The sequence below is a fragment of the Gadus morhua genome, chromosome 22 (genome assembly GCF_902167405.1).
Source record: "Gadus morhua chromosome 22, gadMor3.0, whole genome shotgun sequence".
Classification (NCBI taxonomy): domain Eukaryota; kingdom Metazoa; phylum Chordata; class Actinopteri; order Gadiformes; family Gadidae; genus Gadus; species Gadus morhua.
Genome location: NC_044069.1, coordinates 21,284,198 through 21,289,197, shown reverse-complemented (window position 1 = coordinate 21,289,197; position 5,000 = coordinate 21,284,198). Strand labels below are relative to the sequence as shown.

Here is a 5,000-nt window from a genome sequence, read left to right as displayed (position 1 = left end):
ACATACAATGCGAAACAAAAACATAGTGCATCATCGTAACATCCCCCAAAAATATCTAAAAGGGATGACTCGGACGATTCTTGTTTCCTCGTCAAATAAAATAAAATAAGTTGGCCCCATCACAGGCAGCTCCTCCGTCGACCAGAGAGCGCAGACCACCGGGCACACCTTAAACAGCAGAGGACAAGCAGGTATGGCGCGTGTGGCTCTCCGTGTGTTTTTCCCTCCACCTGATTGCAGACGACGAGTGTTGTCGGTGAGAGCTCATAACCACTGTGTCGCATTACTGTGCCTGGACCGGGCTGTCACTCGGGCTATTTATACCGCAAACCTGGAGCCCTAGCTGGGGTGGACGCCGCACTCGGTGACACTGCGCCCCGTACACGCACCTCACACTCTCACCAAAACACGAACAATGACCGAGGAGAGCGTCCACGTCCGAAGAACAAATTAGCTAGGCTAGGCGGGTAATTATCCAGAGAATAGGTCGACACTTAGTGTAAATATGATAGCGTCCGCGGCGTTGATGAAAACACTTTGATACACAGCCTCGCACGCATGAACCGCAGTAACTCCCAGTATCCCAGTATGATAATGGAAAGTAAAACCAGTGTCCAGCCAGTGGAGCCTCGTGTTTCTGCGTTAGCCCCCTGAGCCACTTAACGGTAACTTTACTGTGGGGACTTTCCATCAGACACCGATGGCAGGAAACGTTCAAAACAAATACACAGCTAAGATAAAAGCTTAATCGTCAACAAACAAAAGCAGCCCGTTGTGATTTTCGTTTACGTCGTCTCCATCCACGACGCGTCTTACCTCGAGAAGAGACCACCAAAGGACCGCCGATGAGCCTGTGTGTCCCGAGCACGTCCGTCCGTCCGTCCTGTCTTCTAGTCCGCCGCCGTGTGCTTCTGTCAGAGATGAGAAGCCACGCGCCCACACATAGGAATGCACGAGACCCAACCCCCCCACCCCCCCCCTCTCTCGCTCTCTCGCTCTCTTTCTCTCACTCTCTCTCTTCCCCCCCCCCCCCCCCCCCCGTCGCTGCTCGCGCGGCTGGAGCACCTGCTGGCTCCTGGTTTTGGCGGTATGATTGGCATTGCGCGCGCTCGCTGGCGACTCGGTGGCGCTTGCCATCCCCCGCTGCGCGTGCACATTGTAGTGTAGTGTAGTTATATGATGTCTTATTAAAAAGTACAGACACACACACACGCACACACACACGCACACGCACACACACGCACACACACACACACACACACACACACACACACACACACACACACACACACACACACACACACACATACACACACATACACACACACACACACACACACACACCACTGAGCGCTTGAGATCGGACTGGACCCTTGTGCGTGCTTGTTTGAGTGAGATTGTATGTGAGAGTGTGGCTGGTATACGGTTACATCAGCTCAATGGCTCGCGGTGACCTGACCTCCCACTGACTGAGATGGAGCGACGACGGGTCTTCAAAGCGCTAGCGGGAATTGGGAAATAGTCTATCTCTGGCTGATGGTCGCCTTCTAAACGAACCTCCTCGCAGCACACACAGCGAATCAGAATCAAGAGAAAGGTCCATTTGTGTGGCGCGCGTTTGTGCAAAAGAATCTGAACGAGCGATGGTGTAATTTCTATAAGTAAGGTTCATAAATATTAACAATGGTCTTATGAATATTCAGATCTTATAGTCTGAATATTTAAACCATCATTCTTCAACCGGTGGCCGCGTGGCTAGAAAGCTGCAGACAGGATACGGATAAATAGACCCTCCTCGCCCCGGGGCTCAAGATCTAGATGAAAAAGATCGATCGTTTCTTTCTGTCACGTTATTTCCAGTTCGTTTCATCCAAGCCCGTGCAGTTATCAAGCCCATTTCAAGGCTTTATGCTTATCGTTTTTTTTTAATGATTATTGGGCTTAGGCCCTATAATCCCCTAACCCTACAACTGAAAACAACACGCGTAGCCTTAACTGCAGCATGCCAGCCGTAGGCCCGGTCCTACGGCTAACATGCTATGTTAAGGCTACGACCGGTGCTACGACTACGGACGCGTTACGAGTAGGTGATGACTCGCGCTGCTTAAGAAACGACGGAGCGCTTTTATATGCGTGTATGATGCTCCGCGGAGGCTAGACCAGGATCAACAGCGAATGTACGCCCCCCCCCCCCCCCCCCCGCCTCCACGGAACTGCGTTTCTTGGCGTCGACAAACGCCTTCGAACGTGCGATCGGTTCGCGCTACAGGTGTGAGATAAGGCGTCTGATCAAGTGTGACACGGAGGCTCTGAGGGTTTGAGGTATAAACGGAAAGTTGAAAGGGTGAGTGTGAGGCCCTGTGATGCAGACAGGCCCCCGCTAATCTGCGGATGATCTCACCAGATGATGCACTGCGTTCGAGCGCCCCTTACCACCCGCATTCAGTCAACGGATCTTTTTAGTTTTCTCAATGTTTATCTTGGGTCTGGCTGAGGGGGGAAAACAATGAGCATCAGTATTTCTTTGCAGTAATACTCACCGATATGCCTGCTGCGTCTAAGTTGGACCATTACTTTTAAAACAGCAAGAATGCATAAACACAAACCTTTAAAGAACACCGGCCAATCTGTGTGTTTCAAAGATTAAATTCAAGATGTCAAAATGGAAACGTCAGTGTTTTTAGTTTTTGTGCTAAAGCCCTAAACCTATAAACGTATTATAAGTAAATGACCAAAGGTTATGCAACAGAAGACGGCTGACATGACGATAGACATCGTTTTGTGTTAAAAAAAAAGAAATTGCCACGGAAATAATGTCTGCCTGGGCTGAGTGAAATAATACATACATGGCTTTCAGCGGAAGCCGGGGATTGAGTCATAACTAGGAACAAACACTGATGCAGCGAGTGCGTGGGCGAGAGAGTAGGCAATGTCCGGGGGTGCTTAACTACAATAGGATGAGTCGATGCTGAGCTCCAGCGGTGCGATAGGTTCCACGTGCACACGTCTTCTGATGCAATCGGTGTCGAGGAACGGATGTGTCCCCTCTCCTCTCGGTCTCTCTCCTTCTTATCTCTTTTCTCTCTGTTTTGTCTTAGTGGTTTTCATCATCTTTGTCTTGTTACACAAAGGAATCGTCCGAAATCGACGCAATCAGGTCCTTTAGAGATGGTTAGGTGCATTTTATTTATTTTGGAAGGGAGAGGAAATGCTCAGAAGGTCGTTTGATCACAAAACTGCAGAGAACGTGATGAATCAAATAAACTGCCAATTTCAATTCAAAAGTGTGTGTGTGCGTATATGTGTGTGTGTGCATGTGTGCATGTGCGTGTGCGCGTGTGTGTGTAAGTGTGTGTGCATGTGCGAGAGGGCTTCTAACAAAACTGATAACTTAATTTCCCCCTGATCCCTTTTCACTCACTTTTGTTCTCTTACACTCATCTCTCTCCCTTCATCTGCTTCTCTGACACCCCTTTCTCTCCCACCATCTCTCCCGCTTCCACCTCTTATCTCTCTGCATCTCTCTTGTCCACCTCCCTCTCTCTCTCTCTCTCTCTCTCTCTCTCTCTCCCTCTCTCTCTCTCTCTCTCTCTCTCTCTCTCTCTCTCTCTCCCTCCCTCCCTCCTTCTCCCTTCCCCACTTCCTCTCACGCTCTCCAACTCTTTCTCTCACTATATCTCTCCATCCACATCTCCCCCTCCCTCTTCCATCCTCTTCCCCCTCTGTCTCTCTCCTCCACCTCCTCCGTGTTCCAGTGCAGTTATCTCTTGTCGTTGACACGGGAGACTGGGAGACAGTTCTCTCAGCTGTGGGCGTCATGGCCATAAGCTGAGTCGCACTGCTATTTATATTTGTTCCTAATGAGGTGAGATTGCTCTCCACCATAGCAACGGTCTCTATGGATACCCACGTGCCTGGATACCGGATCCCATTCTGTTTTAAATGTGTCCTATCGTTGGTGGAGCTGCGATGCTGGCTATATACCTCCCGGTGTATCCTCGCCTAATTAATTCGGAATGATAGCCAAGTGACTCTCTCTTTCTTTCTCTCTCTCCCTTTCCATTTCCATCGTTCTCCCTATCTCTCCCTCTCCATCTCGCTGTCTCCATCCCTCCCTCTCTCCCTCTCCCTCCCTCCTAATATCTCTCTCTGAATGGAGGGCGGATGTGTCAATTGATCAGAAGGTCCTAAAAAGCCACTGGGGGTTTTCAATCTAAAGTGGGGATTTTTCTGCAGAAATTGTCTGATTGTTTCGAAACAGATTGTCTAGCAACGTGAATGCATGGTGGCTTTGATGAAATTCTCTTTAAAAACGAGTACATGAGTAGATCAGCCGACCGGAAACCTTTACAGATGCTGTAGTCACGATCTGATGCAAGACAAAACCCTGTCACACACACACACACACGCCCAGGCCATCTGACACATCTGAGCAGCTGACTGTGTGCCATGACAATAACAAGGATGATGAGAATATATCTAATGTGTGGATTGCTTACACTTAAAAGTATTTGTTAGCAAGCACTCATTTACATTTACATTTAGGGCATTTAGCAGACGCTTTTATCCAAAGCGACTTACAATAAGTACATTTGTCATAAGAAGTGCATCAATATATCGCTGTCGGTACAGAAAGGTTGTTCATAGAACCAAGTGCAAGTACAACAATCGCTAGGCTAACCAATTCCCTGTGTTACAGCAATGATAGCAGCTACTGCAGTTGCTACACAGCACTCAACCCCCATTTGTTATATTCACACATTATGATCAGAATTTTTTTATCAATGAGCAGTTTAGGGGATAGCCATCTTTGGGGATCGATCCGGTACCTTTCTACAAGGAGGCCCCTCGATATATAGATATAATAAAATAATACATATAAAGCTGTACAATTACTTCGCCATTGATGTGGTTTAAGCCGACCCCCCACCCCCCCACCCCCCCACCCCATCATTTGGTTCACGCAGGTGTTTCAAACCCACAGAAGGCACTTCCTGCCA

At 48.6% G+C, this 5,000-nt stretch overlaps 1 protein-coding gene across 4 annotated transcripts in view; it reads right to left on the bottom strand.

Annotated features, from left to right (window-relative positions):
• The window catches only part of arpp21 (cAMP-regulated phosphoprotein, 21), a 19,416-nt gene extending 18,427 nt beyond the window's left edge, over positions 1-989 (bottom strand). For 2 of the 4 annotated variants that reach the window (XM_030346518.1, XM_030346522.1), the window contains exon 1: positions 817-989. The gene's annotated coding sequence lies outside the window, so the exon portion shown is untranslated. The remainder of the gene's footprint in view (positions 1-816) is intronic. The other 2 variants (XM_030346521.1, XM_030346519.1) reach the window with 2 other exon arrangements.
• Positions 990-5,000: the final 4,011 nt, after the last annotated feature.